At 34.3% G+C, this 11,901-nt stretch overlaps 1 long non-coding RNA gene across 7 annotated transcripts; it reads right to left on the minus strand.

Annotated features, from left to right (window-relative positions):
* Positions 1 to 1,624: 1,624 nt before the first annotated feature.
* On the minus strand, positions 1,625 to 9,889 carry LOC145567190 (uncharacterized). 7 transcript variants are annotated; one of them, XR_014095521.1, is made up of 5 exons: positions 9,619 to 9,889; positions 7,982 to 8,384; positions 7,723 to 7,795; positions 6,919 to 7,011; positions 1,625 to 3,819 (listed from the first exon to the last, which is right to left on the minus strand). It is a non-coding gene; the product is annotated as an uncharacterized LOC145567190 (long non-coding RNA). The 7 variants fall into 7 exon arrangements; XR_014095523.1 differs by having other exon boundaries at positions 1,625 to 2,448; positions 3,765 to 3,819; positions 6,919 to 7,795; XR_014095520.1 differs by having other exon boundaries at positions 1,625 to 7,795; positions 7,982 to 8,050; positions 8,209 to 8,384.
* Positions 9,890 to 11,901: the final 2,012 nt, after the last annotated feature.

Here is an 11,901-nt window from a genome sequence, read left to right on the forward strand (position 1 = left end):
CTGAGATAACTGAGAAAAGATGTTGGGGGTCGTCTTATGGGTGGATTGTGACGCAAGACTTCAACAAGAATGTTAAGTCGTTTAATCCTATTACTAAAGCTCAATTAAGCCTCCCTTCGTTGTATGATTTGCCACTTTGCCAGCTTACTCACATACTTACACATACGATGAAGACGTATCAGACGATGAAGACGGATCATCATCAGATGATTTACTTATAGTCTTACGCCAAAGAGAGTCTGGTATTTCGGATGATTATCAACATGCTCAAGGTGAGTATATATACCTGTATGTGGGTTAAGTTTTTTTTTAATTAATAATTTTGGAAAATTCGTGGATGATGATTTTAGCCTAACAGAACTAGTTGAAGTTTTACTATTTTGCTCTTAGTTTGGCTGGTGTATTCATGCCATTTTTTTGGCTGCTTCAAACGCTTTTAATAGCCTAATAATGGCTAGTTTTTGACTTTTGAAACAGTCAAATTAACTAATGGGTTTTTTTTAAAAAAAAAACTTATTTTTTTATTTTTTATTAGGTATGGTTAGTGGTGAGTTAATTAGCCTGAGAATTAGTTTGAGTACCTAAAAGGTGAAGAAAAAAAATTGAGTACCTAAAAGGTGAAAAAATGAAGAATTGAGTACCCAATTGCTGTCTTAACTCTAATTATTTGCTATATACCATTTACTTTTTAATTTTAATCTTTTATTGAAAAATTCATCCAAAATCCAATAAGAAACAAGTGAAGAGTCATATGCCTTGTTTGGTAAAGAACTTTTAGCTTATTTTGTCCAATTAGAGATTTGGCCAATTAAAAAACTAATTTGGGCGTCTGATAAATACTTCCTCTATTTTATTTAGAGAGTAAGGATTTTCTCTTAAAAAAAAAGAAAAAGAAAAAGAAAAAAGAATTAGAGAGAGTAAAGACTTGTTCTCTTTTAACTTATTTCAGATACTTATTATTTATTCCTTAATAAATTCAGATCAGATAAAAAAGATTCAGATCAGACCAGATCAAAACTTTTGATTATCATTTACTTATCGTTAAATATCATTAATTGCGTATTAAATTTTTTTATAAAACTTACATATTTAAAAAGTTCATAATGGGATAAATCTAAATAGATCCATTTTGATAATGTTTTTCTTTATAAATTAGTATTAAAATGCGGTCTAAGTTCAATTAAATTATTTAATCAGATCAAACCAAACCAGATCAGACCTTAAAAAAATTAAAACCAGACCTACTTCTTTTAGATGAAGAGAACAAGTCCTAAGACTTAATTTAACACTATATTTGTACTTAAAGGGCAAATTGTACAAGGCTAGGGTAACGTGGCAGTGTGCTACTGCTTAAACCTGGAATTGGTAGGACCAAATTTTCATTTATCAATCACTCCGTAATGTCCGTATCATATGTCTATCAATTTATTCACACTTTACGAGTGATAACCTGCCAAGCGTACAATGACTTTGGAGAACAAAAACAAAAATGAATGTCAAGAAAATGACAAAGTAATAATCTACTCGTGTAGACAATACTCCGTATTGTATATCCCAAATTCATAATGGGTCAATTTATAAAATTAGTTAGCTTAATTATTCTCTAAAAATGGAAAAAAGGTGCTAAAAGAGTACAAGTTAGTAAATTACATTAAGTCATTGAGTACGAAGCACAAAATTAATTCCATTAGGTCATCAAGCAATGTTGGAATGCCTCATGAAATTACTCACACTTCTAATCTAAATATGAATAACGTTTAGTGACAATTTGTTATAAGCATGACAAAGTATGTGGTATCATACGAGTTATAAGACACATTATATGTGTAGAATAATCTACTCCGTATCTCATCCAAGAAAGAAATTGAAGGTGGTTCAGCACAAGTGATTGCTCACTAAATGCCTGATATCACACGCCCATGTCTTAAACCCATACAACATATCTAAGGCGGAAAACAAAATGGACATCTTCTCAAGGACCATCCCCAAAGCTTGAATTGCAATTTTGCAAAACAAGAGTTGCAGCCTGCAGGTCACAGATACACAAAATGCAGTACACATATACAACTCATGTAACTTTGACACGAATCCGATTGCAAGTGTCCATGTGGAAAGGAGCCAAAAATCTAGGGAGATCGAGTCAGATACTATGCTCTCGATCTCCACTAAGTCCACTCTCCAAACAGCAAACACCAGATTCGGTCCTCACAAAGCACTGAGGGCAGATATTACTTTGTTTGTGCAGGGAAAGGTATCTGATGTTCAGGCAAAATTAAACCCAGGCTAGGGTTTGCTCAGAAGGAACAACACAAAGGACCAATATCTCACCTGCTTTAAAAATGTACCGCCCTTATCCTGAATATAACACCACCATCTGGCACCTGTAACTTCAAATTACACCAAAAAGATTAAACTCCTCAGTGTAAAGTGGCCTATCTCCTGAATCAGCTGAAAACACAGATAAATTAAAAATCAAACATCATGCTGTATAAGAGTTTAATACAGATCAGCAACAAAAAAAAGAGGTGAAAACACAGAAAGCCATAAACATTAGGGCATAAAATCCCTTGCTTCTCAATGATTAATTCAAATCATCTTCTCTGTAGAATAAAATTAAAACATAAACAAAACCGTTCTTGAGCTGAAGAAGAATAAGAACAAATACATCCAAAATGAATATTTAACCTATCAACAATTTCACAGGAAAAGGGTGACTACAGACTACAGCATAATGGCACTACTTATGAGCAACATTCCAAAAAGTGAAATGATGATGCTCGATTATTAAGGATCTCGAATCAAGTGTTTCCTTCGGGAGGCCACCCACCCTTTGGTAGGATGTTTTACCCCTAATAAAGGGGTTTTTGCCCACAAAGGCTTAACACTCCTTTTTCTCAAGTGCTTCAATAAAATATCTAAATCTCTTCTTAGTTTTTTAAAAAATATCAATACTTCGATCCGTAATAATGATCCATCAAAACATTAACCACCTGGATCACCAAACTCACCAGTACATCCAAAAAAATGCACACAATAACGATAAATTCCCCAAACCAAGTATATATGTGCAAATCAAAATAAAGGCTTTATCAATTAATGATGAGCACAATTCAACACCATATACATGTCAATCACCCATCAACAGTTGAAACTTCGATGTCCCACAGGCAACAGCATACATATTTTTTTTTTAACAGACAACAAAATACATCAAAATTAGCATAACTTAACAACCTCAGGTTGAGAGCAGGAATCCAATTTGAAATCAAGGGATCGGAAATGGCCACTATCATGTTTCCGTGTCTTTAAAACAGACCTGATCCGATAATATCACTCACTGAAGTATACTCCCGGAGTCCCGGGAGCCTTTTCTCATAAAACAGTAAAGGATTCCAACAGTAAATGACAAAAGATAACCCAATTTGGTCGAAATAAATCAACAAGAATATAAGAAGAAATTTCACTGCAAACCAGCCTGACTTAACCGCATCTAAAAAATTCTAATAAATGTAATTGATTCAAATAGCATCAGCACTCAGGCACAAAACTAAAGTAACAAGCTGCCTAATTATATATCCTGAATATGACTCACTTCGATGATACCAAAGCGCAACCAACAGCTATATAAAGCATCACTCCTAGTAACAAGCTATGTAGTGTTGGTTTCAATACATGTTTGTTAAACACATAAACTTATTAGTCAGGGGTTTAGACATCAGATAAAATTAAGCAATTCATTACGCAGAGAGTCTCAAGAGTGGTACCTGCCAAGGCCGCCTAGACTTTGCAACACATTTACTTTTCGGAAGTCTCTATAAACTAAAACAAAAGGTTAGAAAGGAAGATAGATAAGGGCAGAAGAAAAACCACCCAAAGAAATATTTTTGTAACTTACAAACATACAATTATTAATAACAGTTCAAAGAAAATCAATAAAATATACACTACTTTATTAAGCATGCTTAAGGAGTAGAATATTATTGGAAATATTGGCCACATCATATGTTTCAAGGAATCAAATATAACCCCCCTTCCTTACAAGTGACACAAAGAATCGTATCATAATCTTCCCGGAGCCAATCAGGGTGTCATTCAATGATTAACATGGAGCAATTATCCCTAATCTCTTGGTAGGACACCAAAAGAACAAGCATAAAGGGCTCAAGTATCTCAGTCAAGTGTTAATCTTGACAAGGGGAGCTGGTTGAGGATAGCGGTTTAAATTATTTCCATTTGCCAATAAGGATGGAATGTAAAAGGATCAAGAGAAAGGTTGAGCTGATTTAAATTACAAAGGCGAAAAAAAAAAAATGAATTCCTTTACATGTGCAAGGAAAACTCTTGGCGCATAGACCCTATGCATTAAGGAAGCAAATAGTATGTCATTTTTGTAAATAATGGGAACGTGAGGGTGGAAAATATGATGGCAAAAAGTACCATTACATGCATAATGGTACATAAAAAGTACTATTCAAACAACTTATACTTTAATGGTACATTATATATGTATAGTATTACACAAAAATGTACCACTGTACCAAAACAAGAGAGAAAATGTACCACCAAACCCCAGATTGCCCTCCTATGTACATGCCAAATACATAGGCCCTATGCGCCTAGATGCACTCCATGTGCAACTTTGATGCCCTTTTCATCTCCGAAAAGAGAAAAGGAAAAAGTAAAGATGTACATTTGCTATTTTGCTAAATGAGAAAGTAGGGTTTCTCCTTTAGGTAGTCTTCTTGAAATGTTTTTCCTAATCACCATCTATTTGACATTGATATCAATGAATCAATACGTGACGTGTTTGTCCTCAACAACGTGTTCAACAAATTGGATTATAGGTGGTGACTTCAATGGCTTTTGAGATGTTGGGGAGAGCTTAAGGAATTATAGGGGTGGGGTGGAGGGTAACTCGCATGAGTACATGCACTTTTAATTAAAATTAAGAGTGGTGTGATCCCTATTCAATAATGCATAATATTGTTTGTTTTAATTGGTAAACTGGCATTTTTTGTAGTGCCTTGTTTACATCATCTTTATTTCCCCTCTAAGCTTCTCCAGCTGTAAGCTTTGTATGTGAGCAACACATCCCAATATATGGGGAGAAGAGGGTTGTGGAAGAATAGTAGGTTGAGAGAGATATCCAAGGTTGGAAAGCATTTGGTTTGACATATGAACTTATAGGTGCTTTGGAAGGAGAATTAAAACATGAGATATTTAAAGGGCAAACTTTTGAAGTCAATTGATTTGGATGATAAGCAACTACTCCCTTCGTCCTCTAAGACTGCACTGAATTCATTTTTGGTTTGTCTATTTGAGTTTGCTTTATAACATATACGACCATAAGGAACCACCACTTTAGTCTTACATTACTACATTTAATTCCACCAATTTCCTTTAAACAACTTCACACAACCAAATTAAAACTTAATGATGTAACCATACTCAAACTCCCCCATCCCTCTAATATTGCCCTGATTTCATTTTTGGTTGGTCTATTAGAGTTTGCTTAGGAATCGCCTCTTTAGTCTTACAAAACTACTTTCTATTCCACCAATATCCTCTTAGCAACTTCACACAACCAAATTAAACTTCACGATGTAAGCATGCTCCCATGAGGCAATCATAAAGGACAAAGGAAGTACTAAAAGAGATTGAGTTGTTCTAGAGTGACACGAGGAAGGTTCTCATAAATGTTAAAGCTAATAACATAAAAAACATAATGTGATACTAGCGTAGGAAGTATACAATTTTATGAGAGAGGAGATTGGTAAGGATGGGACTAGCTTATGCCTAGCCAGGATTACACCAACATTCTTTCATGTTTTTGAGAGCACTATAAAAAAAAGGCAAGAATAAAGAATCATAAACTCCAATTAACTCACTTGGTTTCAATAAACTTATCCCATTTTCATTTTTTGGTTGTCTATATATATCACTTGCTCCGCTCCTTTTATGGTAAGCTTTTATTTCTACCTTTTCTTTTTTCTAAAATAGTGTGCCATTCTCATGGAGCAAATAATTTTAGAAAGAGGGAGCATTGCCTAGGGCCACTTATGTAGGTTATCAATTACCATCTAATCAATTCACTTGTGCTTAATAGATTGTCATGGTGGTCCTAGCTAGCTAACCTAATTGGCAAGGTGCTTTCTTAAACTAATATATATGTTGTCCTTCCATGTTTTTGTAGAAGATAGAGTGAATAATGTTGTATGCTCTTGTAGCAGAAAAAGTTATGGATGAGGCTCAAAGGAATAGGGATGGTTTATGATTTTGATTTAAGAAAAGCTAAATAGGGTGGGTTGGACAAATGTGACACTATTTTGAGAGAAAATGATTTAGTGGATAATAAAGACACTAAGTTATACATTGCTTCGTACACACATTCCCCAACAACCATGTTAGGTGGCTAAAGCCCTTAAAGAGTGATAATATCTTCACAAAGGTTACTTGTCCTTATTTCTATCCACAATATTGAATACATGCTTCATAAGCCACTCTTAGTGGGGGTGTACATGTTAGTGGGAGCAAGTATGGGGTATAAGGTGGGGCGATAGGATGTCCTTTTGTGTTACATTGCTTGTAATAGGTAAATTGTGTGCTTTGTTCTTAGTATCTTAAGGATAAGCACTTTGCTTTCTCAAATTTATTAGGTGTTTTATATAACGCTTATATGGCAATTACGTATGTGGTATCTATGGCTTAAATAGGGTTGATAAGGGTTTGAGCCTCTCTAGAGCCACTTTACTTTTAACTTTTCTTTACTAGGAAGTTTCAATGACTCAAGTTTGAAGATCCAAAATTTTTTGTAAGACGTTAACATACGCAAGCACTTGTTTTTGTTACATACTGAAAAATAAGAACCACCATACAAGCACTGCACAACCACATAAAGATGAAAAGTAAAGAGCTTACATGTTAATTGGCTATGAAGTGTATCAAACCATGTAGATGCAGAAGCACAATAAAGAATGGAAGAATTAACGCATATACTCATGCCACAAACACCTTCACAATTGCATTAATCAGAAAATTAAGGTGGGAACCTGGCAGTCAACACTTGAAAAACAAGTAATAAAGTTGAACATTGAAGATAATTAAATTATTTAAATCTTTGTACAGTTTAGTAGCAAATAAGTGAGCCTATATAGAAACATATATAGTATTTGGTTGATAAGAATCAAATCTCTCAAACTATTGAACAAAATAATAAAACAATAAATTATTGTTTCAGGAGTATAAATGATTGATACATGAATCGATGATGGATGCTATGTAAGTTCCAAAATAAAGCATCATTTTCATTGCTAGAGAAAAACTTGTTGCCATTTGATGAATGGTAAAATATTAGCAACTAAGAATGCCAAGCGTAAGGAGACTTCATACAAGGGGTGTGCAGAGAGGTACATAGTTGTGTTATAATGATATCCAATATAACCCAGTGTGTGTGCAACTAAGTTGCACTGATACGGATACGGGGACAAAAACGGGTACGGGTACGGGGACTGGATACGGCAAAATCAAATTTTCAAAAAACGGGTATGGCTCGGATACGGCAAAATATAAATCCATAAAAAAAAAAAATTAATCCACTCAACACAACTTAGAAGAAATACAAAAAAAAAAAAAAAAAAAATTAGAAGAAATACTACGGAATTTAATGTCTTAAAAACATAAATAAAAGAGGTAAATTCAATCTCCAACGATCAAATTTCTTACCAGATCCGGCTCATCAAGAGAGAGGTCCATTCAATTGCCACTACTACTATCAATATTATGAGACTCCATTCAACTGCAAAATAAAACAAAAAAAAAAGTCACCTACTGACATTCTCAATTAATGTTATCACTACAATCCACTAAAATATCAACAACCACATGCAAATAAAAAAATTTAAAAAAAAGGAAACAAAACACCAACAGCCGAAGGTCACGGATCGAACATGAAGAAAGGGGAAAAGAAGAGAGAAACACTTACATGGCGTAGAAGGGTCGCTGCCTCGCCGGCGCCGGTGACGAATGTCGCGGATGGGTCTCCGGTCGCTGCCTTCAATCAAATCGGACAGTTGGAAGAGAAAGCTCAGAGTTCGAACAATTTAGGGTTTGTGAGAATTGGGGGAAATCGTAAGTTTTATACTGATTTTTTTTTTTTAAGAAAAATGGGCTGGGCTTCATGGAAACGGCAAAGATAGGGTTTTTCCGTACCCGAAACGTTTCCGATCATCACCCTAACCGTCCCCAAAATGACTTGGTGTACCACTTTTGATGGGGACGGATTGGGGACGTATCCCAGGCGTTCCCGTACTGTACCCGTCCCCGATACGTTTCGGGTACGGGATACGGCACTCAACTGGCGTACCCGTGCATCATTGGTGTGCAAGCTAAGCAAGTGCAAAATGTCCAATTAATACGAATACATTTGATAATGAAATAATGCTAAATTCGTATCTGTATGGCAATGTACTATAAATTTCCATTAAACACAATGACACTAATGCATCTCAGCACAAGGCCGAGAAATCCAATTGATGAGGTAACTCATGACAAACTGAGGGATAGATCTATGAAGGCTTCAATAAAGGCATTGTTGTAAGGTCGTGTATAAGCAACTGGGCAAGGCCTATTCCACCAATGCAACTATCACTCATTCACTCCTATAGCCTTATATGCATAAATTTAAATGATACCACTATCATCACAACTGTCATGATGACTAGGTTTTACTAAAATGCCCAGCACTGCTCTGGGAAACCTAACTGGTAAGGTAACACGAGACAAAACGAGGGATAAGTCAATAATGGCATTGTGGTATGTCGTGTATGTGCAAGACCTAGCTAACTCCATATGCTATTACTCATTTACTCCTATAGTCCTATAGTCCTAATAGGCACAAGCTTGAATAACTCCAGGCTCTACTGTCATCAGGATTGCCATAAACATGTCTGTCCGGTACATAAATATATCTTCACATAGGATAACGAACAGAAAATCAAATTGGGTAAAATACAACTTGTCATTCAAAAATAGGTACCTAGTTCCATGTGAAAATCAAAATATTAAACATTATTAGCAACAATTTATCTTTGCAAATAATCTACTATTTTCACTCGACATTGCCTCATGCATCTAGAAATGAATTTGGGACTGCTAAAATAAATCTGAACATTTTCTCCTCAATAACATAATCACTAAAAAAACCTACCTCCACAATACAATCAATGAACTAAAACATTGAAAGATTTTTCTTCATATTTATTAACTCTTGAGTACTACATGAGTAAAACTGAACACAAATACTAGTAATAAATTAGAAAGGAATCCCAAAAGAAAAAAAAAACAAGCATACACATCCACTAATAGACTAATAGTCTCAAATATTCTTTAAGGGCTGATTATTTATGGGTGTCAAAAGTTCTCTACCAAGTACCAACTAACATTCTACCAACATAATCAATCAATTCAAAATCAAGGGCAAATTTGCATCTAAAACAAATGTGTAACTTGATTTGAATAACAAATAAATCTATGCAAGAGAATCAATTTTTGATGGGATGATTAAAAAAATTTAAAAAAATGCCACAATGATAAGAGAAATCTGAATGTCTATCCACTCACATGAAGATGGCAAGCTGATCACCATTTGTCTCCAATAAGAGTGAAGCACAAAGAAATTTCTGAACATGTTCACGTACATCAATGTGGATGTTGTTGAAGCATGAGGATAGAAGATAACAAGCTGCCTCCACCTTTAGATTATATGACAATGAGAGAGAGCACGCATGTACACTGTAGTTACTTGCATTACTTGCATAAATCCCGACAGACTTGCTTAAGCGTGCTCTCTCTCATCGTCAAACAATCTTTAGATGAATAATTATGAGAATCAAAGCCTGCAATAAATCGATGGTAATCAATCTTAGAAACAATAACATAGAAAGTGAAAGCAAATATACAAGTTCTCAGACAACAACATATATCTTGCAATCAAGCTAAGCAACTATAAAACATAGACTCCAGAATCATCAAAGCTAGATTCTACAAAAATTAAAATACAATCGAAGAGGTATCCAACAAAGCAGGAAGCAAGTAATATTGTAGCAATTTTGTAAGATAAATTTATCATTCCTATAACAAAATACAACCCCAAAAATCTGATACACTGAAAGTACATGTTAAAAGGGCTCCAGATTTCTGCAAATCTAAGTAGATAAAGAAACATACCACATGTTTGCAACAAGCCATCTAGAAACAGAAAGATCAAAGCAGTGGCAAATGAGAAGTTCCGTTTAAAAATGCAATAAACCTTGGTCTCATTTTTTAAAAAACTAATATTAAAGAAAAAAAAATATGGAGCCAAATTGATCAAAGATGGAGCACACAGCAATAAAATCTCTGTTACAGTGACAGCAACATATTGTCGATGGCAGAATGACAATGGATTAACTACATTGACATATGATTTTCTTATTACAATAGTCGATCACATGGTTCGTCCCAATCACCTCATAATTGTGACATGATTTATATTAATAAGGCCCTTCATAATAGTTGAATCATTTCAATCTTCTATCCATCACTTCATTTAAGTGGTGGAATATTTGGAAATCTAATAATAATTAAACCATTATCTATGATAGAAAAGTAACACCTTTTTCCGGACATCCCAAAATAGTATACGTGACTATTAATTTCGAACAAAAGGAACACATCTTACGCATAATAGTACCAATTTTCAGCTCAAACTAAAAATTGAAGTCCCCTTCAACTCTTTAAGTGCTATGTAACAAGGATTCTAATCCTGAAACAAATAAAAAATTCTAGGAAGGATGTGATTCTCAAGCAGCCAAGTGAAACCTTTTAAACTTGATTTACATCAATGGCATATGTAAGAGATGCTACGCCATATTGTCATACATATAATTTAGCCAAAAATAATGAATGACAAATGTAAGATCAAGTTGTTAAAAATCAAATATTTAGTTTTTTTTTTTTTGACTAAAAGTCTAACTTCTAAGTTAATATAAGCTTTGACATTATATGCACACTTTTGCATTTCAAAGTTTATAGCTTTGATTTTTAAAACCATCATAATTATTACTTTTGTACGGAGCGAAATATGGATCAATGTCAACCTAGGAGGGAGGGAGGTGACAGGAAGAGAGCAACAAGGACAACGTTAAAATTTCTATGCCAAAGGCCCCCTAGATCTTCATATTGGGCTGTCCTAACTGTTAGACTATGTTAATACATCCTCTCCATTCAAATGACTAGCATAATTGGATGCTAATAACTCCCTCTATCCAGAATCAATAATCATGTATACTATTCTAAGATGACCGAAAAAAGTTGTCACAATTCCTAAAATAGAAAACGTGCTTAGATTTCCAAACATACCCCCACTTCAATAGGGTGGTGGAGCGAAGATGGAAACGAGCCAACTATTATGAAGGGTATTTAAGTTAAATCATGGCGAATCCTTGATTATGGGGGGTTGAAACCAAGTACGAGTATTTATTATAACTGCAAACGAAGGAGTATGTTTAATCTTAACCACATAATGTCAAATTTGAACATTTTTATCACTAATCAAGCAGCACATAGAAAAAAATAATCCAAAACATCAATATCACATGCATGATTAAATGATACCAAAACTTTAAAAAAATCACAAAATTAAACTAGCCCAACCCAAATGCCCAGAGCATGTATTAACAAGAAACAAGTAATTAATTAACCATCTGTTTTAAATCACAAGACAACTGAAAGATTCCGTAATCAATTACGCCGCCTCAGTCAATTACACAAACAATAACTTATGAGTTTAAAATCAAAATTCGAACACCCACTAATCATAAATAAACAGCATGAAACTAAATACAGGAGTAAAAAATAAAATTA

This window comes from Chenopodium album, chromosome 11 (genome assembly GCF_948465745.1).
Source record: "Chenopodium album chromosome 11, dcCheAlbu1.1, whole genome shotgun sequence".
In the NCBI taxonomy this organism is placed as follows: Eukaryota; Viridiplantae; Streptophyta; class Magnoliopsida; order Caryophyllales; family Amaranthaceae; genus Chenopodium; species Chenopodium album.